This window comes from Haemaphysalis longicornis, unplaced genomic scaffold (genome assembly GCF_048455015.1).
Source record: "Haemaphysalis longicornis isolate Haplotype H1 unplaced genomic scaffold, Haemaphysalis longicornis Haplotype H1 scaffold_9, whole genome shotgun sequence".
Lineage (NCBI taxonomy): Eukaryota > Metazoa > Arthropoda > Arachnida > Ixodida > Ixodidae > Haemaphysalis > Haemaphysalis longicornis.
In genome coordinates this window covers 62,520,374-62,548,262 of record NW_027526460.1, presented here as the reverse complement: position 1 = coordinate 62,548,262, position 27,889 = coordinate 62,520,374, and the positions used below count along the sequence as shown (strand labels likewise).

The window sequence follows — 27,889 nt, the reverse complement described above, 5'->3', positions numbered from 1 at the left end:
CCTCCGTAAACGGGTCCGAACGACTATATTGAGCGGTTTTGCACCATTTACTAGTGACAGGCGGCTATAACCGGGAGCCCGACTGACCTACTTCTCGATGATGCCCAAAACCAGCATTTTGGAGGCAGCGAAGTGTCAGACTTTAGATCAAGAGTATTGTCTTCGCCGTAACAGGAGGATTGTTTATAACCTTTACACAGTGGAATGAGTCCAAGAGGGAAATATCTGAGGGCGAGTTACCCAGCGTAAACGAAAGCAAACTCTCTGCTTGCGGTGAACGCTACCATGGGAGGCGCGGAAAATCTCTTCTCTTGACGTCCGCTAACGGAATTTCCCATTTCTGGTCGTCTATACTTGGTGCCTCTCTCTCTACTTTTTCTTTCGTTTTACTAATGTTTGGTGCTTTCCTGCGCAGAATTTTATGTGTGCATAACTTTTCATGATAACATAATGCCGCATGCACAATGGAGGCGTCCTTTACAAAATGACTGTTTTGCTGTTAGTCTTCCAGAGAAAGCATCGCCTGCTTCGCAAGATTTCGTAGTAAGCGTGAAGTGTGAAGGCTTCTTAAAGCATGAAAGGCCGTCGGGTTACGCATCCAGCAATCTTTTAAATAAAGCAAGCAAGCGAGCTGCTAACGCCCGATAACCGAAAAAAAATGAGAGAATAAACAAAATTGACACATTTTTTTAGATGGTTGTGGGCTTTGCCAGAAGCTACCGCAATTTGCTTTAGACGTTCGGAAACAGAGTATAATAAAGCATTTTTCAAGGTTGCGGAATGCTAGAAAAGCTTGTATCACATGCGTTCACATTGTTACAGCAAGTTGTTAGGCGTCGTGTGGTATAGGCTTAAAAATGTAGGTTAACTTCAAGACTGCCTTTTGTTCTCAGGCGTCTGCACGTTTTAAACCAGGCTTTTATACAGCCCGGTTGGTTATAGAGGCCAACTTTAGGCCTCGAGGAAGAAATCAACAACATGAGGTGTTGAAGGGAGGAGTTTGTGCACGTACAGGGTTCTTGTCTTGTAGCCACCTCGTTCACACAGCAATCGCAGTTTCAACCTCGGCGACGGCATACACGAAAAAAGCCTTGAAATCACAGTCTTTTTCATTATTAGATTTAGCGTCTTTAGGCACGTTATTGAAAATATTCATAGGAGCCCTGATCGATAGGTACTCATTCGTTTCGGGCACTTACTATACCGGCAAACGGCGTACATTACATTTCCGACTACCTTACCGAGAATTTCCACCATTTACCCCCAGAATACGACGTGCATTATCAGTTCGACTTAAAATACCCCGTTCGTCTTGAAACAAGGGAACAGCTGAAATTCCGTGAAGAAAAGACGGCTGTTGGTTTCGAACATGTCTTTTGCTTGATTGCAGCCAAAGCAGAACTCAGTTCGAAAGGCGTCAATGTTATGCACCCGGGGAGTGAATACTATACAAATATCGCATCCATTTTTGCAGCCTGACGCTAACATCCAAGCGAACCTTCTGCAAGCATCGTAAACATTCTGAAAGCTCTAACAAAAACCTTTTTTTTTCATACAAAGGTAGAAAGCATTCGACACAGCTTTAACATCCATCCGGCAAAAAGTTTATTACGAAGCGAAAATGCAGGCCCTTTATTTCCTTTTTGTGGTTTGCGAGTTTCGGCTGGCACTGGTAGGGTCCCACCCATAGAGAGTGTTAAGTTTTTTTTTGACATCTCCGCATAAATACTTTAGGTAGATCCTACAATCTAAATATTTACTAGGCAGTGGTGAACGTTGGGCTTCACACATGACGGAGCAAGGACGAGCTACATAGAAGTGCTGCTGATTATTTGCTGCGTGACACAGGTCGAGACTTTTTTGGTGCCGAAGAAAAACAAAACGCATTGAACTGAAGCAAAATCACTTTCCGACGCAGTCAAACACCCAAATGGGCGAGTAGATCACAGAAACTGCCGCCACGCTCAATCCGAGTGGAGCAGACAACCACGTGACTCCCTAGATGACGCCAGGGGCCAGAGGTGCCAATAGTAGCAATCCAAACAGGTCACACACAAAAAAGGTATATAGAACATCAACACCAACAGGTAAATGGGACGAACGCTTTGAGCGAAAGGTCAGTTTGCTTTGTCAGTTTTGACCACCTCAAGAGTAACGCATAAAATGCTCTCGTTCGCTAAGTGTTTCAAACTACGCGATTACCAGATATCACTTCGTCTGGGTGTGTTAGCAATGGAACAAGTCCTGCGGAGTTATGCTGTCACAAAAGAGGTGAGTCTTATGTCCAACATTCGCCGGTATAGCAGAGAAGAAGCGAAAGCGGGAGCGCAGAATTGCATAATAAAGCAAACTTTGTTATGCAGGTAGACAAAAAACAAACTCGGAACCATTATAATCTAAGCAACACAAAAGTTCTAAAAGGAACGTTCCGTGAATTTAAATACACACCAACAAAAGGAACAAAATTTGCAAAATACACTTTACGAAACATTATGTTAATCTACAAAGCAGAATTTGCACGGTATTCTTGCACCATGTCTTCAAAACTAACATATTCCGGTACTTAGCAGTGCGCCTACGCGTTTCATTTAGTCCATGTTGAGCGCGATTAAAAAAAATTAAGATGATTATTTACAATGTTTAGCGCGCCCCAATATAATTATCTGTTTTACTGATGAAGAAGGTAATACGTTCTGACAGTTTCGTGCAATCCGTCTTTTACCGCATTGATTGTTATCCATAACCTTTGCGATTAAACAACTCGCAATATTAGGGCAGCATTGACTGATGCATTTTGTACGTGCACTGAAATATTGTGGCGTTCAACTCGAAGCTGGGCCCCGCACGTACGGTAGCAGCCGAAAAGGAATCGAGATTACTCCGACCACCAAGAAAGAATAGAAAAAAAAAATGGTGCTGATGAAGTTCTCACCCGCAGATGTGGTACTTCTCGAGCAGGCCGTTTTTTTATGGCTCTGCAGCTGATGGTTATCGATTTTTGTTGGGCAATGCGAGAGATGGAGAGCAGACATTTTGGTGATGCATGAAGTGCAGAATGAACAATCACATTAGCAGCTTGCGCTAACCGGCAGTTGGTTGCACTTAGTTCAATACTATTTTTGCGATAAACACGAAAATAAATTAAAAAAACGTCAGTTTGCCGTGATTTAGGGCGCACCTTAACAAACCTCAGGTGTTTTAAATTATTCCGTAATTATCCAGTGCGGCTGTAGTTATACCCCATGCACAGGTTTGGCAAAAAAAACGCACCCAACCAACTCAGAAGTTCAAATTAACTTCAAGAGAAGGGAAAACTTGGGCGAGCTTCGTTCGAAAACAATAAAAAAAACAGCAAAACCGACAACAAATGCACAGTTTTCGGTTTTACATCAAAGCAATCTATAGCTAGGATTCATCAGATCGTTTCAAGCCACAGACCGAGCGTATGAAAAAACAATACAAAAAAACTCATGAATAAAAGAAAGATCATAGGACTTGCTTAGTTTGATATGACGGCTCAAATTGACCCTGGAAATATGTATTCCCAGAAATGCATTTGTACTTAGAGGTGAAGCCGATATTAGGATGTTTGGTGTAATCGTGGTGTTCGTAAGCTGGCTATCTCAAATTGCGTGTTGCACTCTGCGCCAATGGTCACCGGCGGAGAGAACATGGTTACAGCCCGAATTATGCTCCCCTCCACCACCGCCGCCTCTTTCCCTAATCGTGCATGCTCCTCACCAAACACAGAGCCTCTCTCCCCCTGACAGTGCACTATGTCGTGCGATCTTTGGCGGACACCTATACGGCGCACTAAAATCTGCGTAGCTGCGCTATGTTAAAACTTCATTGTCTCTAGCCACGAATCATGTATGTCCCTAGTCTGTGACGTACAGATTGCGCCGATGTCCTTATAATTTAACATAATAAATCCCCAATCGTCGCTCCTCGCTCGACAGAAGTAGAGCGCCACGGCGTACCGCCGTAACGAAGTATCGTTGTAGCGGCGTCGCACAGAGGCTTGGAAAACCAAGTGGTTTATATAGTAATAACCGCTCAAAACTCGTGAAACTCTGGCGCTTGTCATACATTTCCCCGTTTTTTAGCGCAAAGAAAGATGCAGGTACATTTGAGGCAAAATATACGTACTCAAACGCCCGCGCCCGTGTTCAATAAGTTAGGAATGCTCGTTGGGTTAGTTTTTACGATAGTAAGCAAAAAAAAAAAAAGTGGCAGTGCAACGCCGGCACGCGCGGCAGGAAAAGCAAGCACAAAAAGAACAGAACTCCCGCTGGCGCAGTTGCTGGCAGGGGGCGCGCGAGCGCTGCGAAGGCGGGAAATTTCAATTGCGTTGGACAGACCACCGTTCCATTCAACAAGAGAGGAATGAGACAGGGCGGTGAATGGCGTGATGGGCGGGAGGAGTGAGCGAATAACAGCGCCACAGCCAACAATGGCGAATCACTGCTCTGCCCTTCTGACAGCTTTGACATTGATTGGAATGGCTTAAATTTGTAAATTAACCCGAGCCTTATCTCGACTACATTTATAATGCGCGGATTCTTAAAGGGCCCTGAAGACAAAATAAAATTTCAATCTGAATCAACCGGCCTTTGGTAACTGTGAGAGAGCATTTACAGCAACGCAAGATAAACAGCTGTACATTAGCATTCAAGTGATGAGATCAAACAGAAACAGAGGTCCCATTAAATCGCCCAGACATGTTTCTTGGCTGTGGCATAGGGCGGCGGTCGCCTGCCGCACAAACAAGTTTCTGTGACGTCAGAGAAAAATCGCGGGAAAGTGGCTGGGGAGTCGGCGCTGCTTCTTGTGTTGGTTATTTGTTCGATGTTTGGTCATTTATTCGAACGTCTCGGTTATTTGTTCGGAGTTTGCGACGAAATCGGCATCATCGTTATTGGGACACAGTAGTCTTGTTAACAGCGGAGCTATTGTTGTTGGCCGCAATGTGCAGCGCGTAACGCGTTAAAAAAATCACGCCATATCCACGGAATGAATGATGATAAGTGGGGCGAAGCTCGAGAGGGGGAGATCATCGGTAACCGTAACTCTCCCGTGAAAGTTCGCCCATTACATCACTAAGAAAGACGTAAGACTGTGTGCGTACATTGTACAAATCAACTTTTATTTTGTTCTTTTATTTTGTTCTCGTTCGTTTGTTGTTTCGTTTCTTCGTTTGTTCTTTTCATTTTGTCGTTGTCATGACTGGATTGCGAGGTCCCTTCATTACGACGGCTTTATGATCAGTGAAATGAAGCGAGAGAGGTTCTTGTACTGGCTGCAATGGGAAGTTTGCAAACACTAAGTCTATACACGTTCCTCGGATCGTGGTAGGGTTCATATGGATACATCTGAGTGCGTATTTGAAGAAAGAACTTTTATTTAGGGCGAACTTGTGCCCGAACAAGACGAGAGGAAACGAGCAAAGGTCCTTGCGTCTCGTTCGATCTCCGAGAACGACTGCCTGCGTTCGTGGCGTGATCTCTTGCGTGATCTCCCCCTCGCAGTGCACATGCGCTCGCGCCTCCATTGGCGAACACAGACAAGCTCGCGCTCCCGGTGCCGAGTTTGCGCTGCCGGTTGCAGCCGGTTCTTGCGTGTGCAACGCGGCCCACTTTGCGACATCTCCGAAAGCATGCGGCGGTCACGTACCACGGGACACAAGGGATGGACAGACCCCCGACTTAAGGAGCTTCGCCCCTAATACTAAGGAAATGCGGAGCGCTGGGGAGCGCGTGCCTTGGGGAGACCGCCGAGCGTCCCCTGCTCAGAGAGTGCCTTCAGCAAAGAAAAAAAAAAGGAACTGGCGAAAACTCCGAGAGGTGCCTCGGGTTGCCTAGCAACCAACAACGCCACAGGAGGCGCAACAGCTTCTCAAGGGAACCTCGACACGACTCCAGGAACGCCACGCATGCGTCGTGCACGTACGCGTTGCCGCTGCGCCCCAGCTGTCATCAAGCGCTACCGCGAATTTAATGCTTGACATAAGGAACTCGACGGTATTGATGCTTATGACGATGACTATTACTAGCGCAGTGGAAAGCGACGACGGAACACGTAAATAAACAATTTCAAAATTGTACAAATGCCTGGAGATGTGCCCCTAAGTGCTCAAGTAGAAAGAAATCCTGCAGCTTCGCTATGGGTTAAGCCTTGCGCGACTTGCTGCGAGTTTCGCCAGTCTTCTTATGAACCAATCATTATTTTGGTTTTATGGCCCGTGTAAGGTAATAAAAGGTTTTAATATCGCATATAAACAGTTTTTTTTACGTTTGTCTTGATCAGCTCACCTTGTACCCTGTTATGAGCGCCTCAACAGCGACGGTGAGTGTAAGGGTAAGAGTGTAAGGGTAAGGGTGAAGGCTAATTTTTTCTCGGGGTCACAGTCTTTATTTTATTCAAGCTACTACACCTCCAGTGAGTTCGTACGGTTTCTGACAGTTTTTCACACCGAGTTACCAAAAAAATTCCCCGCATTTCCCCGAGGGGAAGAATGTGAAAGTGCGAATGCACGAGTTGAATTTGCGCGGTTCGGTAATGTTCGCGAAAGAGAGATCACACACACACACACACAACTACAAAGAAAGAAAGATGCATTTATTCACAGACACCTATTTGTGTTGTCGTTGTACTTGATTGCTAGAGCGGATCTCAGCTTTGAAATTTCGTGTCAGTACTCCTTTAAGCAGGTGCATTAGCCCTTCTCACGCCCGATTCTTGGCCAATCCCCCACGTGGGTATGTGCCATGTCAGCGGCCAGGCAGCGCGCGCCCATCTCCCCCCGTTGCCAAGGAAGACGAGGAGATTCCTGGCCAATCCCCCACGTGGGTATGTGCCATGTCAGCGGCCAGGCTGCGCGCGCCCATCTCCACGTGCGCGGACACCGCCGGTGGACGCAGGTTCAGGGTCGCTTAAGAAGGGCATTGCACTTAAACGCGTTTACGTATTGCATTTGCGCAAGGTACCCTCGGAATGCGTCTCTCAAAAATCGCGCGGTTTTTGCTCTCCTAGGTGACGTTTTATGTTTAATCCATATCTATCAGGTCAACTTGAGCACTATCCTACGACCATCTTTTTCTTTTCCCTCACATTGCATTACCCCTTCAAAACGGGACGAATTTAGCGGGATAAGTACAGTCATGAACAAACAAAATGCGAGCGCGAAATTATGAACCGGAATACACAAATAGCGGGATGCGTTTTATTACAAGTGAAATTGTCGCATCGCTCCATAACAGCCACCAAGTTTGGAAATGCAGCTCTAAAAATAAACCACAACCGGGTCATTAGGCGCCCTTCACGAACCATATTCTTCGATTTCGCGTGTTCCGGTTCACATTTTCGTGGTCGGTTTTTCTTTGTTCATGACTGTACATATTTTGGACAATTGGATGGTCTAAGACTGGCGAAAAAAAGTGATCACCCACCAAGACGCACTGGACATGCCACGTTCAAATCGCGCTGCGGTAATCAAAAGTTTATTATGCGTATTAAGTGTTGTCGGGGAAAAAATGTTTAGCTACCACATTACAGTCTCTCAGCAACGAGGTTATGGGGCTTCAATGGTGTATCGGACAAAAAGCCTCATCGAGAAATATGGGCTTTTACGGAAGACTTTGTAATCCGTAACTATGTCACATGTTTGAGCAAGCGTAAGTGCAGAAATATCGGTCAGTGTGAAAAAAGAAGCGCAAAAAAGGCTTTACTCGGACTAACGCTACCGTAAGACCGGATATTTCCGGCGGATTGTTCAATTGCAGGGATAACATATATTTAGGGGATGAAAAAGGAACTGATCTGGCACTGTAATTAAAAGTATTACTAAATATTTTTTTATGAAACTCCAGTGTGGAGTACTTGAAACATGTTGCGCAGACCCCCATCATCTGCCAACGAATCCACCAGCTCCACAGCAAAATTCTATCAAAGGTGACTGTGTCATGGGTTCTTGGTCACACCAGTATTCTAGGAAATGCATGGGCTGACTTCCTGTCACACAACTACCCTGCCCAATCATCCCACGCCCAGCTCCCAAGTGACCCATGGGCCACACGAATGACTGCAAAGGAGGATTTTCGACGCTGAATGCGTGCTATCATGCCTCTGTGCTCAGTTCTCCTCCCCCTCAACCTTACAAGGATGGAGGAGGCTGTACTACGAAGGAACCGGCTGGGGGTGGCTCTTGAGAATGGAAAGGGGACTACCAAAGACACGTCAAATGTCCAACCTGCGGTGATGGAATGGTTCTGGCAGACCTTCACCACCTATTACGCACATGTCATGGAACTAATGACATTAGAAGGAAATGTCTGATGGCAGCAGGCCCAAATTTTCGGCATGACGACCATTACCATCGGTGGCTCCCTGGCCCTGCCTGCCGTTCTTTGTTGGACTTTATCCGCGGAGGCGAACCTAGTGCCTTGGATATAGAGCGGACTCGCTTAATGTCTGCTAAACCTTGAGCCTAATAAATAAACGAAGACACAACAACAACAGTGCACGAACAAAAAAAAACGGATGATTCCGGACTGAAGTGGCAAGGCTAGGATGGATGGGTTCAAGAATTTTATTATGCTGGCTATAATTGCTATTATTGTGTTGAAGGATACGAAGCTTATTGGCCTAGAAGAGTGTGCAAGCTGCGTAAAGTTAGTCGTCTTAGCGGCTAATTGTCATATAATTTTTTCCGGATGGTTCCAGCAAAACAGTTACGGCCGTTCTCTGCAACCATACTGCCTCCGTAGATGGCCTTGTATTGGCAGTGGACAGTAATTTTGTAACGTTTACTACTTCACTGTGAACTAACAAATTATTGCAAGTAAATGAAACTTGGTGTAACGATAAATTTGCCTTAGCGGCTAGTTTGTAGATTTCTTTCGGGATAGTTTCAACAGCACAAGAGGTAGAGCCGTTTTCTGTAATCCCATTCTCTGCTCGATAGCTATGCTTCACTGTACAATACACAATAGGTAAAAGCCAGCCCAGCTAACACTGATTCCCGAATATCGCCTTCATCTCTGGGCACAAATACATTACTGGGGAGACATTTTTAAAGGGATTATAAGCCGTTTTGTATCAAATTATAAAGGCCTGTTTTTATTTTATGATTTCTTTCATACGATAATGATGTGGCCACAGTTTTACGATACCAGGGATTTATTCTAATGGGCCTTACGCTCGCCTGCGATTCTTGTCTACATCGTTCTGTTGTGGAGTATCATCTGCTGGATCCTAGCAATGGACAGCTTCGCTGTAAAAAACCGCGGCGAATCCTTCCGCCACAGGAATTATAGGAACATAGAGTGGCATGGCAGAGACAGGTGTAATCATATACGGAACAAAGACGAACTTTTGGATTGGAGTCACAACGACGTGAGGAAAATAAAGGACTTTCTTGAAGGGATCAAGATTTTACTCCTCATTCGATTGAATGCCAAGTTACGGTCGTTTGTATCGAGAGGGACCACGCTCCATTTCAACAATAGAAACAACGGCTGCGGCGTAGCTCAGTAAACCCTGGATGGATATGCAAAGGGAAACTTAGCGTAGCCTGGGTACGTCGTGGTTTCACTTTGTTAACCTACGATTTAGCTGTAACTATTCGTCCAAAGCCTGCCTTTACCTACGATTGTGATCACGCTTCCGGAGTTTTCCGAACCGACTGGTTCGCGGGGTGTTCAGACGTCTCTTACCTCCGATGGCTCAAAGCCTGCAGCTACACCGCAACGCTCGGAGAAGGCGTCACGGCCTCGCTCTCATTCATGGCCAAGCTTGCGTGTACGTGGCGAGTCACGCGGTCAGGCGCGAACCAGCTGCGGAGAGCGCATGCGCCAACCCAGCAGCAGCGAACGCGGCTCTCTGCGGAGCTCGGGCCGGCGAGTCACGTTATGCGCATCTGCGGTCAAATGAGGGTCAAATCAACCATGACTGTGTAACAGCCCGGCGAGTTTAGTTAAGCTTTGCTTTAAAACGGGGTGACCTTGTGCTGCTAATCCATCACAGCTTACGATGACAAGTGGGACTGCGACGTCCCTTCTCGTTTTATTCATCACTAATGCGAAGAAACATATAGCCGTCCACTGTCTCTTATGAGCCGTGTAAACTTTATTACCCCCAGAAGGACGCCGGTCGCGATGATCTTGGCGATAATTGGGAGTCTGTGTGTTTAAAAGCAGAAATGCCAGCTTTGATCATGACAAGCCTCTATTTTGTGACAAAAAGTCTACGTGTGCTTGATTCAGTGCTGGTCCACCCTGTCACGCAAAAAAAGGGAATGGCGTCTAGACTGCGCGCCTAAAAATAGGATACTTGGTGAAACCCTCCGGAGAGTGCGTTCGTCAAGATGGCAGAGCATTGATATTTATGGCGTGTTTAAGCAGTAAACCAAAAATACGTGCAATGTCGAAGTATGAGAATATTCAATGACACCCGTTTGTCAGTTTCACACCAATGGTCTGTACCGCGAGTTCGACTCTCCGGAGTGTGGTTACTTGCGTGAACCATTTTCGAAACACCTGCACAAAAAGTTTGAAAGATATGGTCCTAGCACGGCAATAATTTCAGTTGTTGGGTCAGTACCATATTCGGCTACAAAAGAAGTTTCACGGTTAGCCCATACTTACACACAATGTATAGGCATGCATAATCTAATCTTACAAGGGGTGTTTGTAGGCTTTCACGTATGTTTTGAGTTCGCTTTTTTTGTGTAGCTGAGGCGTTTTGGTAGCACATACGAGTTTCATAGTAGAACGGATGTGTGGGCTGGTTGGTAGCTGTTCATCCTTGTGTTCGAAGCGCTGCCAACATAGGGACGAAGGAAGAAAGAGAAACGGAACATCTTCATCCCTCGGTTGAGAGCTCTTTGAACACCAAAAAGAACGAGCTGCCTTGAAATATTGTTTAAATCAGAAATATACCGCAATTACGATGTTCGTGTATTCATGACATTGAATTTTCACAGAGACGAACACTAGCAAAAATACTGTACGTGATCAAATAGACAACAGGTATCGTTTTTTACAACAGCCGATAAAATGCAGTAAAGTTCACCAATACGCATAAATAAAACGGTTGAAAACATTAAAACAAGAAAACAAAACTCGTTACTATGCAACGACAGGGAAAATGTAAGGGGATAAACGGAACGGTAGACCATTAGCTAGTCCTTGTAATTACTTTATGGATTTTAAACTTTTAGTTAGGGATGCGGGGCACTTCGGAGAGAGCCGAGGAAGTCTTTTATTTGGTCAAACGTCGCCCTCAACGATCATCTAGATCCTGTTTTATTGGAGCTGACTGGGAAATAGACGCACGTGCATCAGCAGTGCTATGCCGGCATCACGAACGAAAACTGCACGAAGAAGCTACCGAAATGCAATAGCAAAACAGACATGACATATGCAATTCACGTAACGTTGCAGGATGAGTGAGTGAGTGAGTGAGTGAAAAGACTTTATTCGATCATCCGGCGGACGACTATCCTAGCCCCACGAGGGGAGGGTAATCGCGATGCGGCCACACATCTCGGCGTGGTGTCCTTTACTACTCCCGCCTTCTGGCACCCGCGCCTGCCCCTGTGCTGGCGTGGTAGCGAGCACCTGGCGCTTTCGCTCGGGCGCTGCTTTTCGAGGGCAGCCGAAATCCACTGGACGGCCCGTGTCTGTTGTTCCCGTTGGTCGCTTCCCGCAGCGGCCGCAAGCCACGGCGGGATCGTCGTCACTGTCCGTGCCTCCCTCGGATTTTGTGCACAGTCCCACAAAATGTGGGCCGCAGTAGCCCTTTCCGATTCACACACGCGACACAAGTCACTCACATATACGCTAGAGCACACGTGTTTCATGAGCACCGGCGTGGGTATCGACCCAGTCTGCAATTGCCGGAACGTCACCGCCTCGCTTCGGGTCAGGCCCGGGTGAGGCGGGGCCATAGTCCTGCGCCCTAGTCTATATTAGTTCAACACTTCACTATACTCCGTCATCCTGTCTTTGGCTTCGCACCACCACTCCTTCGTCGAGTCGGCCGGTTGGGCGGGGCGGTATGTGAGACCTCGCGCCGCCTCGTTGGCCGTCTCGTTGTGGTTTGCGTTGCCTCGGGCTGACACGTCCCTTCCCATGTGGGCCGGGAACCACTTGATAGTCACGGCTCTGTTCGTTGGGTTCATCGCGCGCAACACCCGCACTGCTGCCACACACACACTGCCTCTGGCGTAGTTCCGCACCACGGTCCTGGAATCGCTCAGCACGGTCGTGCATCCGGGGTGGGCGAGGGCCAGGGCGATGGCTACCTCCTCGGCCTGATGCGCCGACCTTGTCCACACGCTCGCCACCGCCTTCGTCTCGCCGGTGACCACACTGACCACCGCCGCTGCGAAAGCTCCCCTCCTGTCCTGATATTCCGCCGCGTCCACATATACGGCACCGCTGTCTCTGGCGTGGAGGTCGATCAAGGCCCTGGCCCTTGCCGCCCTCCGCTCCCTGTTGTACTGAGGATTTACGTTCTTCGGTATCGGGCACACTTACACGTGTCTCCGCACACACTCTGGTACCTCCGCTCCTTCCGCAATCTCCTCGTCCGCTCTCCTCAGCTCTTAACCTAGGTTACGGAGCACCTGCCGGCCGGTTCTCGTGCCCGAGAGCTGCTCCAGCTGGGACGTTCTCTGGGCTTCTGCAATCTCCTCCAGAGTGTTGTGCACCCCCAGTGACAGGAGCTTCTCCGTGTTTGCACAGTCGAAAAGCCCGAGTGCGGCCTTGTAGGCCCTTCGTATGAGCGCGTTGATCCTGTTGCGCTCGTGTACCTTCCAATTGTGGAAGGCCGCCACATAGGCAATATGGCTCACGGCAAATGACTGGACCAGCCGCGTTAGGCTGGCCTCCTTCATGCCTTCGGCTCTTCTGCTCGATACCCTCTTTATGAGGCGTATGGCCGTGTTGACTTTGGCCGTTAGGCGGTTGATGGTTTCGCCATTGCCTCTGCCTCGCTCTAGGAGCATGCCCACCACCCGGATATTTTCGACGTGCGGGATCCCCTGGCCGCCGCTCGTTCGTATTATGATTTTCTCGCTGTCCCTTCTCGGGTCTCACTTCTTCTTTCTCACTCCCTTCGGTGGCACCACTAGCAACTCCGACTTGCTCGGTGAACACACCAGCCCCGAGCCGTGCAGTTGCTCCTCGATGGCGTCCACCGCCGCCTGTAGCGTGTCTTCAATGTGGGCGTCGCTGCCTCCCTTTACCCAGAGCGTGATATCGTCGGCGTAGATGGTGTGCCTGACCCCGCTGACGCGCAAGAGCCGTTCAGCCACTCCGATCATCACTAGATTAAACAGCAGCGGCGAAATGACCGACCCTTGCGGGGTCCCCACGCTGCCAAGCTTCTTCTCCGGTAGCTCAAGGTCGCCAGCGTGTATTTCAACCGTGCGACCCGACAGAAAATCTCTGATGTATCTGTATGATCGCTCGCCCATGTTCAGCCTCGACACCTGCGCCAGGATCGCAGAGTGCGTCACCTTATCAAAGGCGCTCTGCAGGTCCAGGCCGAGCACGGCACGGTTGTCCCTCGTCCTGGTGTTGTCGTCCAAAATTTCGCTCTTGAGCTGGATCATAGCGTCCTGGGTGCCTAGCTTGCTCCTGAAGCCGATGACCGTGTCCGGGTAAAGCCCCGACTCCTCCAGCTACCGCTGCCACCTGTTCATCAGGACGTGCTCCAGCACCTTGCCCACGCAGGACGTGAGCGAGATGGGCCGGAGGTTTCCAATGTCTGGCGGCTTGCCCGGCGTGGGGATCAGGATGGTTTTGGCCGCTTTCCACTACCGGGGAAGAGTCCCAGCCCGCCAGCAACGGTTGTAGTAGTCCGTCAGGCTCGCGATCGCTGACTCGCCGAGATTCTTCAGCACCTTGTTCGTCACTCGATCTGGTCCTGCCGCCGATCTGGTATTGAGGTCATGCAGGGCCGCTCGGACCTCCCATACCTCAATGTCTCTGTCCAGGTTCGAGTTGGCCGCACCCTGGTAGTCCGGGTGATGCACCGTCGGGGTGGCCGGCAGGTACTTGGCGTCCAGGCGCCTTCTCACCTCGTCCTCCCCGCATTCCGTGACCGCTGCGTTCATGATCCTGGTTAGCCGCTCTCGCTGGTGCGTGCTACTTGGTCCTGGTTTCGTCCAGGAGGTGCCGCAACAGGGTCCACGTCCTGCCGCAGTGCATCTGCCCGTCCGCCGCGCTGCAGATCTCGTGCCATCGCTGGGCGCACAGTGTTGTGCAGTGGGCCTCGATTACTCGGTTTAGCTCCGCGATCTTCTTGCGGAGCTTCCTGTTGGTGCGCTGCGCTTTCCACCTCGTCAAGAGGGCTTTCTTGGCCTCGATGAGGTGGGCCAGTCGGTTGTCCACTCGCTTGATACTGGCATCCGTCTCAATCTCTCTGGTCGCTGCCGCGGCCCGCTCCATGAGCCCCGCCGTCCACTCCTCGATGTCCTCGATCACCACCGTCTCGCCCGGTAGGTACCCTCGGAAGGCGTTCCAGTCGGTGACTTTGTGCGCCCTGACGCAGTTTCTGGAGTTGATGAACGGAGGCAAGATCAATACGGTGAAAGCCTAGTCGAAAGCCAACAGAGTTTAAAAAAACGTCTCGTTGTTTGCTCGGAAACGTCTTGGTAGTTACTGCATTTTAATTTCTTTTAACTATGTCTTTTAATAGGCACTGATGAATTTTAACACAGTCAAAAAATGACACCACCTTCCCGCGAGGGAACCCTGATTTGATGCGAAGCGTCTCGGAGGTTCCAAAACGGTCACGAGATTGGGTATCCAAATAACGAAAAATGACGGAACTCCAGATTGCGCAGCGTGACTCAACCGAAGCAGCAACTGAGGGAGCGGCGCGCGGACCTGGTTTATTATACAGAGCAGATGGAGTGGAGAGGACTAGATGAGAAAGGAGACGTGCATGCGGCGCGCAGCTGCGGTGATGAGTAGCGCGCGCGCTATCGCACAGCTGGCGTGGAGAGGGGGACGAGGTGCGGACGGACGGACGACGGACGATGGACGATGGAGCCGAGAGCAAGAGATGCTTTGCATCTAAAATTGGAGTCATTATAAAATCTAAAGTGAAGCACCAGATCGTGGATGAAGTCTGTGGCCCATACCAACGCATTCAAGCGGCTGCGCGTGTTTACAGTATCTCGTAATGTACACAAGATTTGGTCAGCACGGACACTAATTTTGGGGGGTACTGCCGGCTCGGAAATATCATTTTTTTCTGAAGATTTAAGATTCGGTATAGTTCTTTGCAGAGAATACGCCTTGTATTTGCTGTTTAGGAAATGCAAGCTGTTAACGCAGGGAAGTGCCAGGAAATTGTTGCTGCATTTAATACGGGTTATCTTGTCATGTCTAAAGAAACTAAATAAAATATTGATGTCATTGTAATAATATACGCCGCAGTTCGTGTGCAGCCAGTTGGAATTGAACAGGACATATGTCCCATCGGGCACGAGCCTATGTCTAAAATACTTGCACTTGCGAGTTTATAAAAAGCCCGTACTTTGCAATAAGAAGAGAGCCTAAATAATGCCAAAACATCGCCCCAGAACAGTTTTCGTTGATATTTTCCGCATTTGCAGCCTTATTAATGTTCATGTATCTTTAAAGAATAACGAAATAAAGAAATCACCTTGTATGGGACCAGGAAAACCTTTCCCGCCATCCTGGACTCGCGCGGCATAGCATTCTAAACACGTTGTCGCAAACACCGGCAGGGGAGTGGGCTAAGGATGCACAAAAAAAAGGAGTGACGAGGGTACCAACCTGCTCCCTACATGTCCCCTATTTCTTTGAATAGGACGAAAACAGTAGAAATGTCAGAAAACCTTTTTATAGGAGATATACGCGTCTTAATTGCACGTGGGGGGAATCGGAAAGATCGCTAAACAGCTTGCAAGTTCTCCTAAGCCTTTACGTTTCGTGTTTTTTCTTACGTCACGTGTGGTGTTTTCTGCTCCTTCAACAGTGCTTTCCTGTGAGCTAGGGTGTCTCTACTTGGAAAGCTAGTATTCGGGTACTACTCCTTAGATTACTTTGCAATCACTCCAGGCACTCACGCTAAAGGCGATTGCAAACGAAAACCGAAGAGAAAGAAAAAAAAACGAAGCTCGGCAAGGGTTCTTCTGGCTTCTATGGTTTCCGCCCGCATTTGTCCGTAGGGGGGCTCATTGTATATTCCAGTCGGATACCGGGATCGTAGAAAGCGTAGAGATCTGGGGCAAGAGCGTGCTTACTCGACGGCACGAGTCGGTAATTTAACTCCGTCGAAACGAATGAAAGTGGATTAGGATAGAGGCTTTGGAACACTAAAGTGGGACGATAGGGATGAATCTAAGAAACAAAACAAAAAGCAGTGCGACGCAGCGGCGTACTCTGCAGTTTTCCCTCGTGTAGTTGGCTCTTTTAAATTCAGCGTAAAGGTTTTTTTTTCTTATTCACCACTTCTGTATCCGGGCTCTCCGTTGCTACTCTCCTGCAGTACTCCGAGAGGCACGGGTTTTTTTTTTTTTTTTTTGAGCGGTATGGTATGACCTTTGGCGGAACAAATCCCGAGGAGGTGCTTTGAAATATTCCTCAAGCAATGTGAAGCACATTTTATTTGAACCACGTAAAAAGCATCGGCCGAAACCAATGATTATGTCTCCTCCTTTCTTGTTAGTCAACAGGTTGTGGCAGGCGGTGGATTTTTTGCCCGAAACACAAGGGAATCATTGCTACGCTAGGCGCATGTCCACTGAGCATTGCCATTCACAACCATCTGAGACATTAGTGTAGACGGCGTTTTAAAGTAATTTTTATTTTGAAAGACTTTTAAATTTACACTCTTACTCGATTCGTTTGACAGAAATTGCGATGCCCAATGTTTTGTTTAGGCACGCATTGGAATCCCCGTCACGACTATTTAACTGAACCACATGCACCAGTACCTCTTTATCTACAGTGGTAGCGCCACTACCGATTTATTTGTAGACGTAAACACTGAGCAGACGACATAGTCTTGTTGTGTGAATCTGCAGAACAACTCCTAAAAATGAAGAACTACAATAAGAGAGCTTCGATGTAGGGCTAACGATAAATATGAGGAAAACTAAAGTGATGACAAATAAACATGTTAAACCGATATTGTTTTCACACATGTGATGAAACATTAGAACAAGTAGAAGAATATAACTACCCTAGCCAGATGCTCTCTGCTGATCCCAACCACGAGAAAGAAATCGGGCGCAGAATAGGAATGGGGTGGGGTGCATTGGGCAAGTACTCGCAACTAATGAAAAGCAAGCTACCTCTACCCCTAAAAAGAGAGGTATTTAAGCAATGCATCCTGCCGGTCATGGCACACGGAGGGGAAACTTGCGCCTTACTGAACAATTGGAGAGGGAACTTGGGTCCGGCCAACGTGCTATGGAGCGAATAATATTAAGAGTAACGCTTAAAGACAGTAAACGCACAACCTGGATTAGAAAGCAAACCCAGATAGAGGATATCATAGCTAAGGTTAACAAAAAGAAATGGACTTGGGCTGGCCATGTGGTACGGTGAAAAGACAACAGGTGGACCACACGGGCAACAGAATAGCCACCTATATATTGGGCTAAAAGAAGGGGGAGGCCATTAACTCAATTGAGAGGTGAAATAAGAAAATTCGGAGGCGAAGAATGGACTCGGGCGGCGCAGGACAGAAGCCGGTGGAAGTCAAAGGGGGAGGCCTCTGTCCTGCAGTTGACCTAAACGGGCTGTTGATGATACTGATTGCTATCACCACGCCTAACGTTTTTTTTCTCTCACACTACCACCTTCGCCGTCAGCGGTCCAGGAGCCAATAGTGGCGCCACCAATATAGAAAAACACGCCCGAGGTAGATAACGTGGCCCCACTGTAAATGTGCGGCGTTGCACTGGGGCCGGTCACTGAGATCAGAAAGAATGCAGCAGCGCCGTTCCTTTCGGGCTTCCCGAGGTGACAGATGCGAACGCTCTTTTGGAGCAACTGTGTAGAATCACATTTGGACCCTTGCATGTTGGCCAACGTAGTATCAAGTTTCACAAGTCAAGTGCGAAGCTAATAGGAGTGCTCGCTTCGTGGTAGCAATGCTATTGGAGACGATAAGCATCTTTTAATGTCGCAAGGCCCACAGAGGGCGATGAGCTCCAAAAAGAAAGTAGAAGTAGATACATGTGGTCATCATCATCATCCTCATCATCATCATCACCATCACCACCACCCTATCTACGCCCACTGCAGAGCAAAGACCTCTCCCATTAATCTCAAATTACCCCGGTCCTGTGCTAACTGCGAACACTTTAGCCCCGCAAACGTCTTGACCTCATCTGCCGATATAACTTTCTGCCGCCCCCTGCCACGCTTGCCTTTTCTAGGGATCCACTCTGTTACCCTTAATGACTAACGGTTATCCAGCCTTCGCATTCCATGCCCTGCCCACGTCCATTTCTTCTTAATTTCTACTAATATGTCCTTCCCCGCAGGGGGCATCTGCTAAAGCAGATGTTTGCGTGTACTGTGCGACACCACGGACCCCGAGCACCCACGTCTAGCCGTACGTGGCAGCGCCGTGACCGGGGAAAAGAGGGTCCTGGTGGTTGAGCCGACGCCGAGTGCTTGGACCTTTAAGGCCCCTTGGCGAAGGCAACACACCACTTTGGCCTCCGCTTCTCGTAGACGGCACCTGCGGTCTGACCCGCCCGGAGGGAATCGGCAGTCGCCTTTTCCTGTCCTCCCCTTCAACCTTTCACTTTCCTATCTTCTCTCTAACAACTTTCCTGTCGTCTCGTTCTTTCTCAGTTTCCTTTTTTCCTGGCGGCTAGGGTTAACCTTAAACCTTGTGTGGCGGACAACCCTGTGTTCAGCCATATTTGGTTATAGTCGCGGTGTACAGCTGGCGTAGGCATGACTTGCTCACGAGTTCATGTCCCGTCCCCTTGTTGGGCTCCATGGTGGGCGGCTGGCACCATGGCCGAACAGTTTTTTTCAATTTATGGCTTCCTTTTTTCGCCCATCTGATCCCTCTCGTAAAAGAGGAGGCACCGATGCAACCGCCCAGTTTTTCACGAAGAACGTTGCCAACTTTCCACGCTTCCACGTAATACACAGCAGTGACGAAGAGAAGACTGCCCGACTTGTATCGCCATTTCTAGTCGCAAAGACCCTAACTGCCACCATTGGGGAAGGCTATAAGATCAAGAAGCTTGCAAATGGAGACCTTCTACTCGAAGTACTTTACAAACATCAGCTCGACAAGCTCTCAGCGTTAACTTCTTTCGGAGAAATTCCTGTAACTGTCAGTGAGCACCGATCGCTAAATACAGTCCGCGGAGTCATCTCAGATGACGACCTAAAGTATGTGTCCGAGGAAGAGCTTCTAGAAGGTCTGAAGGAACAAAATGTGACAAATGTCTACCGTATCAAAATCAAAAGAGAAAACAAAGAAATTCAGACAAGGCATATCGTCCTCACCTTTGCATCAAGCATCCTTCCAGAATCTGTGGAGGTGGGCTATACCAAAATGAAACTTCGACCCTACATCCCCAACCCACGGCGATGCTACAAATGCCAACGCTATGGCCACGGCTCATTGAACTGCCGGGGCCAACAGACATGTGCGAAATGTGCCTCTCATGAACACCCTCCTGAAAACTGTCAAGCCCAAACATATCTTTGTGTAAACTGTGAGGGCAACCACGCAGCGTACTCACGTGTTTGCCCTGCATGAAAAAAAGAAAAAGAGATAATAACACTCAAAGTAACAGAGAACCTGACATTTCGCGAAGCACGGAGGCGACTGTCCTCGGCGCATACGCGACCCTACTCCGTTGTGGTGCAACAGGGCGCAGCATCACAGCGGTCTTCGGCGCTTGCTGAAGCCACACAGAGTGAGGTTCCAGCAAGGCCCCCCGCGCCCCCGGTGGAAGCAGCTAGCGCTGCGCCACCACCTTCAAAGCGGGCTGCACGGACCCCTGGTTCGGCAGTCTCCAAGCCCTCACCCCACACGGTGAGGTCAAACAGTTCGACACACGTGCGTTCTGCACGAACCTCCAGCGTCTCCGAAGAGACGATGGACACATCTGAAGGAGGTTCTGCGCCCTCTACGCCGGATGGGCGGCGGAACTCCCTAGACAACATAAAGAGAAACAAGCCCCGAATCACAGGACCGAAAACCTAGTTTTCACCCCACCAAAAAAAGCAGCATGGCATTCATTGTCCACTGGAATTGCAGAGGACTTTTAAATAATTTAAATGACATCAAAGACATCTTCGCCACACACTCTCCTGTAGCCGTTTGTGTTCAGGAAACAAACTTAGGTCCTAAACACCATAATATACTCAAAGGTTACCAGGTCTTTCGCTGCGACCGAGAGCAGGCGAGTAGGCTCTCGGGCGGAGTGGCAATAATTGTCCAAAATGGCATAGCAACTCGAGAAGACAAACTTAAAACTAGGCTAGAAGCAGTGGCGGTCACCCTGCTTGCATTTAAAACAATAACAGTGTGCTGCGTGTACATTGAACCACACCTCACAGTAACACTGCAAGATTTTGAAGACTTGGTAAACGAACTACCGGAGCCTTTTTTAATGGTTGGCGATTTTAATGCCCACTCTTCTTTTTGGGGGAGCGCAAAAACTGACGCAAGGGGGCAGATTTTAGAGGATTTTATTTTATCCAATAATATTTGTCTTTTAAACACCGGCAAACCTACATACTGCTCTCCAAGCTCAGGAAAAATGAGCTGCATAGATTTATCCTTTAGTTCACCGAGTGTTTTTAGCGATATTAAGTGGGATGTCATTGATAACCCATACGGGAGCGATCATCTACCTGTTATCATTAGCGTAACATCATCATCACCAACCATTATCCCGACAAAACCACGCAGGTGGAAACTTCAGTTTGCCGACTGGGGTCTTTACTTCCGAAGCTACTTTAGACCAAGTTTTTTCGGACACACTGAGCATCGACGAATTGAATGAAAGGTTTACATCTTGCATTCTTAAGGCTGCACGCTTAGCTATTCCACAGTCCTCGGGAATGGTGAGATAAAACAACAAAGTATGGTGGACACAAGAGTGTAAGGAAGCCAAAAAGCAGCAAAACAAAGCATGGGGAGTCTTGCGAAGATATCCAACGCAAGAAAATTTATTAGAGTTTAAAAGGAAACGAGCTAAAGCCCGATACATTCGGCGGAATGCCGAGAAAGATTCATGGAAAAATTACGTCTCGTCTATAAACAGCTCAGTCACATAAAAAAAAATGTGGGAGCAAGTTCGGAAACTCAATGGCACGTACTCCCCTTTTACAGTTCCTCTTCTAACAGCACCTGGTGTACAAAGTAGCCTAGAAGAGCAGGCGGATATACTGGGTGAACATTTCTCCAGCGTCTCCAGTTCTGTGCATTATGCAGAAGCATTTTTAAAATACAAATACACTGTAGAGAAACAAAAACTTCCAACACACGGTGGTATAAACGAACCTTATAATAGTTTAATAACGCTCCAAGAATTGAGGAGAGCTCTATCGGCCGGTAAGCAGACTGCACCCGGCCCAGATGATATACATTATGAAATGCTCGCACATCTTTCGGGTCCTTCTGTAGAAGTACTTCTGAAGTTTTTTAATAAAGTTTGGGTATCGGGAAGGATGCCGGTAGCCTGGAAAAAAGCATTCATTGCAGCTTTACTCAAACCCGGAAAGCCGCCAACCTCCCCAAGTAGTTATAGACCAATAGCCCTCACGAGCTGTCTAGCCAAAACTTTTGAACTTGTCGTGAATACCAGGCTAAGTTTTGTACTACAATCAAACGAACTTCTCGACATTCACCAGTGCGGGTTTAAAAAGGCGTGCTCAACAACTGATCATCTTGTCCGCCTCGAAAATACCGTACGCGAAGCATTCATACACAAACAACACTGTCTTGCTGTCTTTTTTGATCTGGAGAAGGCTTATGACACTACGTGGAGGTTTGGAATAATGCAGGATTTAGTAGAGTTAGGCATCCGTGGAAGAATGTTGAATTGCCTGAATGACTTCATGGCAAACCGTTCATTTCAACTACGCCTGGGCTCAACCCTCTCGAGAACATTTGTGCAGGAGAACGGGGTCCCTCAAGGGTGTATTCTAAGCACAACACTGTTCGTTGTAAAAATGAACTCCATATGCAAAATAATTCCAAAGTCGATTATGTACTCTGTCTATGTTGATGATCTTCAAATTGCTTGTACATCTTCCAATGTAGCAACATGCGAGAGACAAGTATAGTTGACTATAAACAAACTGACAACATGGGCAGACAGAAATGGTTTGCAGTTTTCAGCACGCAGAACAGTGGCTATTCTCTTCTCTCTCAAAAGAGGCTTACAGACCAATCCGACCCTACACCTCAAGGAAACCGACTTACCCATACAAAACGAACACAAATTTCTAGGCATAATGTTCGACAAAAAACTCACTTTCCTGCCCCACATCAATATGCTTAAAAAGAAAGCTTCGTGAGCTCTAAATATACTTAAGGTTCTGTCACGGAAACACTGGGGTTCCGACAGATCATGCCTTCTACAAGTTTATCGCTCCGTTGTTCGCTCCTGCCTAGACTATGGTAGCATTGTTTATGGCTCCGCGAGACAGTCCTACTTGAAACGATTGGATCCCGTTCACAATTTCGGTTTACGTCTCTCGTCTGGGGCGTATAGGACATCCCCAATAAACAGCCTCTACGTCGAAACAAATGAACCACCACTCACATATAGAAGAACAATGCTCACATGCTCATACGTACTAAAGATCCGTTCACTGCCGAAACATCTGTGTTACCCCATAGTTACAAAATTCCACTCTAGAACACTGTTCAATAATAAACCCCAAGCTATCAGACCATTGCTTCTTCGGTTTGAAGAGAGATGCCAAGAATTCACTACGCTGCACACATTACCTCAAATTTCCCATAGACAGAACCAACTACCCCCTTGGTATAGCTTTCCTACAACATGTGACTTCACACTAACACGCCTTCAAAAAAAGCAGACACCGCAAGAACATATTTTGCAGGAATTTTTGGCACTAAACGAAAAATACAAAGACTACACCTCATTTTACACAGACGGTTCCAAAACATCATGCTATGTCGGGAGTGCAGTAGTGCAAGGGAAATGGGAAAAGGTGATCAGGCTACCCCAGTGCGCTTCGGTTTACACAGCTGAATGTTTTGCCATTGCTGTGGCGGTAGAAAGGATAATGAGGAATAAAATTAAACGCAGTATTATATATACAGACTCTCTCAGCGCAGTCACAGCAGTGCAATACAAAAATGCAGCTCAACCTCTAGTAGGAGAAATAATACACAATTTGGTAACAATCACAACACAAGGACAGGAAATTAAGTTGTGCTGGGTCCCTAGCCATGTGGGAATCAAAGGAAATGAGAGAGCCGACGTATGTGCCGCACAGGCGGGTAACGGAACAATAGAGACAGTACAGATTCCTCACAGCGACTGCATGAAATTTATACAGAGCAAACTGAGGGAAACTTGGCAGTCCTCATGGGATAAGGAAATCGACAACAAACTCCACCTGGTTAAACCCACGATAGAAGAGTGGGAATCAAGCAGACATGAAGAACGCTTCAAAGAAGTGATTTTATGCCGTCTCCGCATTGGACACACACATCTTACACATAACTTTCTTCTTATGAAACAAGACAAACTGAGATGTGAAGATTGTGACCAAGAACTTACAGTAAATCACATCTTATTCTCATGTACGAAATTCGAGGCCTTGAGGAAAAAACATTTTAGGCTGTTCTACAGCGAGAAAATTCCATTTCACCCCAGCCTACTGCTAGGAGAGAATGCTGTTGTCAAACTTCCCTCTGTCTTTAGTTTTTTAAAAGAAGCTACACTTCTAAACAAGCTATAACAAGATAAAGCAATCGGTTATTATCCACAAAAAACACAAAACCTTTTGTTTGGCGCATGATAGCCTTAGTTGCTTATGCGCCATAAAACACAACACAACACAACACAAATGTCCTTAACACGCGTTTCTTCCCTGACCCAATCCGCTCTCTTCTTGTCCCTTAGTGTTACACCTGTCATCTTCCGATCTATTTCCCGTTGAGGCGTCCTCAATTTAAGTTGAACCCTCTTAGCAAGCCTCAAAATTTCTAACCCGTAGGTGAGTACCGGTAAGATGCAGCTGTCATACACGTTTTTCTTACGGGACCGTGGTAGGCTGCCATTCCTTATGTGAGAATGCCTGCCGAATGCACTCCACCCCATTCTTATCCTTGTAATTCTATCCGCCTCATGCTTGGGACCCGGGGTCACAACTTGGCCTCAGTAGATATATTCGCTTACAACTTCCACTACCTCTCCACCTTGTCGATCGGTACTTTAGTTTCCTGCATATTAATTTTCAGGCCCACGGTTCTACTCTGTCCAGTGCGGTAAGCATGCTTTGAAAATTTTCCCCCGAGTTACTTAGCACGGCAACGTCATCAGCAAATCTGAGGTTACTTAGGTATTCTCCATTAACCTTTCCTCCTACCTGTTCCCAATCCAATACATGTGGTGCATAACTTAAAATGGGTCAGTAATGGTAAGTTGAATGATTATGATTGTCGGTGGGAAGGGCCGAGCAGTGATTCCATGTGATATAAAATGAGCTGCAAGAAAATAAGTTATAATAGACACTTAAAACGCGCTTAACGAAAAACATGGAATCATCGGCTAAAAGTATGGTGGGTGTGGTGGAATATGTTGTCTGCAGAGTTGCGGAGAGTGATTGTGTCGTGCTGTTTCGAGTGCCTTCAACTTTATTAGAGTGTGAATTACGGAATAGAGTGGGAATTACGTGCGAATTACGGAATGTGTTGCACGTGCGCCACCTATCCACAATCTGCATTAGACAACTTCAGCGGTTTTGTTGGGTGGGTGAGTTGTGTATGGTGCAAAACGCGGTGTTATTTCGTATACCTTGTTGTATATCTGTTCACTCCACTGTAATTGCAATTTCTTACGAAGATATTGACTGTTGAGAGGCTTGAGGTCTATGTGTGGTAGTGTTGGAATGCCAACTGCATTCATGTCAACTGCCATGCATTGTCATAGGCCTTCTTCAGTTCAAAAAACACCATTACGATAAACTGTTTATGAACGTCCACACACGATGTACAGGTCAAGTACGACGAGTTGGTCTTTCGTAAATCGACCCGGCCTGAAGCCAGCTTGGCTTCTCTCGAGCAGGTCATTGTGCTCCAAAAAGTACACGTCTCCTGCTAGTCATCTCGGGAAGCTTGCACAGACAGCTTTTCAGAGCGATAGGTCGATAGCCTGTGGGAGAGGAAGGGCCCTTCCGCATTTTTAGGACAGCCACTGCTATGGCCTCCTTCCAAGAATGTGGAAGGTGCCCCGGAAGCCGTGTTTTTGTAGAGGTGTAAGAGCGTTTCAAGAGTGCCTGTGTGTTGGTGTTGTAGCACGGTGTATGTGATGTTGTCTATGCCCGGAGCTGAAGGTTTACACGTGCCATGAGCAGCCCTCATGTCATGAAGCGAGAACTCGGAGTTATACCAAGTAGTCGACTTGTTTAACGTAAGGGCTTCTTTTCGGGAGACATATTCTGCTGCATGAAAGTCGTCGTGCAGTGTGCAGAACTGGACACGTGTTGGAAATGTTGTGGAAGCGTGTTAGCCTGATTTTCAAGTGTGTCCCCTGTTCAGCTGACCAGGGGAAGGCTATGTGATTGATTGTAAGTTTACGTATTCAAGTCCAAACTTTGTGTGTGTAAGGAAGGAAGGCATGAATGTAAGGAAGGCGCGTAAACTCTCCCTGTTTGCCTCACGGCGCACGCGCTTCCCAAGAACCTTAGCTTGTTTATATGAGGTCATCTGATGCGGGGTACGGACGAAGGATACCCCCACGCCTGTTTCTGGGCCTCTCACGCCCGCCTACAGTTCTCGTTTCCCCAGGGCCTCCTCGGGTTGTGCGGGGCAGCGGAGACCTGAGGAATGGAGTGTTCAGCGTCGTCAAGGGTGTGCGCCGTGACCAGGTGGGCTGCCTCGTCTCTGTGTAGGTGTGTTATGAATGTGTAATGTAAGTGTACACATATAGATGCGTCTGTCAATGTATTCCATTTCGGTCTGGTTTTATTACAATTTCTGTGGGAAGGTGGACTATTTGGACGTTTACTTGTGTATATTAGTGTAGTCGTTAAAAGGTCGCTGACGTACCGGTTTGTGCGAACCGCTCATTCTAGAGATGGAAAGAGAACGGCTAAAAACCCTTCACTGCTTCAGATATCTTCATGTAAGTATCTTCAGACTTCTTGTGTAACGCATGTTCGGGTATTGCTTTTTTTCGTCGTTGCGACTGGTCAGGATTATGTTCGAAGTACATATCTTGATTGCCGCCTCAAAAGTTGTGAAACATAAATTACTTCCGTCGGAAGAATATGTTAATTCCTGATCTGCACCGCTGTCGGTAGGGGAATATATTTGTGGAACGATGAATGCAGGATGCATGATCAATGTTCTTCGTAAGACGCGCGAGCTGTGGGTACGTGGGCTTCAGAGAAACAGATGAAGGATCAAGAAGGCTCAATTCTGACGCATCTTATATTCGTATGCCGAAAACGTGATGAACAGTCCCATAAAAGTGTGGCCATTTAATTTCCCGAACCAAACAATAATTTATTTTGAATCAGTGCACACCTCCATAAATATCTCCATCTGTAAGGACGTGAATAATTCGTGTTAAACTTGGCTCGGCGAACCTTCTTGTGGATTGGAAACTTATCTGAGTCACAATGAAACAGGAAACGTAGTGTTAGTATTAATATTTCTTGCGATCTACAAGTGTAATACCAGCCTTCCTGGCATGGTACAAGATTGTGCGAAAGCTTTTTATCCACTCACGGTAACCAACAAACTAACATAAAAAATCCCACATCTGCGTGCTGTACATTTTTATTGGTAAGTGAAAGTTTGTTTCTATATCTGTAGTAGCATACGATGAGAAAACCATTTAATGATTTTAAAACTACATTGCAGGCCTGTTTACATTGTTAAATAGCCACTCTTATGCCAGGTTCCTTGCATGTTTATGACTTTAGTGGGTTAAGGAGGTCTGTAGAACGTCTACCTTTGACAATCATGGGCATTGCATATCCGAGGGAACACATCTAGTACGGAACGTAATAAGCGCGCTACGTTATACAATTTTTTGTGATCGAATTTCTTGGTGGCCGACTGGGGAAAAGTAGAGTTGATAAGAGGCGGCCTTATATCACTGTTCCCAAATATTGTTAGGATCAGGCCACAAAAAGGGAAAAAGAATAATATTTGTTCTGCTTCATTTTCCTGCCTTTGGTTGAAGAGGGCCTACGCAGAGGCTTAAAAAAACGGGCCATCTACCCTAACGTGAATCCTGGAAAGGGACGAAGAATGCAGCATATAAGTGTATAATGCCATTTCGATGATGCGCTTTAGATGTATGATGTGGTTTCCAAGTTATGATAAAGTGTATAATGCAGTTTCGATGCTGAACGCTCGGTGTCTTACGCCTTGGCGCCTTGGCGTTTTTGCCCACAGAGATGAAACTGTTTTGGGAGTAGAGGTATGCAGCTTTCCTCTAGAAGTCTTGAGTCTTTGAATCACAAAGCGTTCTAGCGCGAAGCGTTGGAAAACGAGTATCCCGGTGCGTTCTTTTAGTACACGTTTTTGTCCATGAAGATGAACCATTCTAGCGCGAGGCATTAGAAAACGAGTGACCCAGTGTGTTCTTTTGGTACGCGCTACTTTCTAGAGAGAAGCGTTGGAAAACGAGTATCACGGT

The 27,889-nt window shown here is 47.3% G+C and overlaps 1 protein-coding gene and 1 pseudogene across 1 annotated transcript in view; both read left to right on the top strand.

Annotated features, from left to right (window-relative positions):
* Nucleotides 1-27,889, top strand: part of LOC144151719 (glutamate receptor ionotropic, kainate 3-like) — a 656,159-nt gene that overhangs the window by 95,180 nt on the left and 533,090 nt on the right. The gene's annotated exons all lie outside the window — the stretch shown is intronic.
* On the top strand, nucleotides 19,048-26,129 carry LOC144153227 (uncharacterized; annotated as a pseudogene).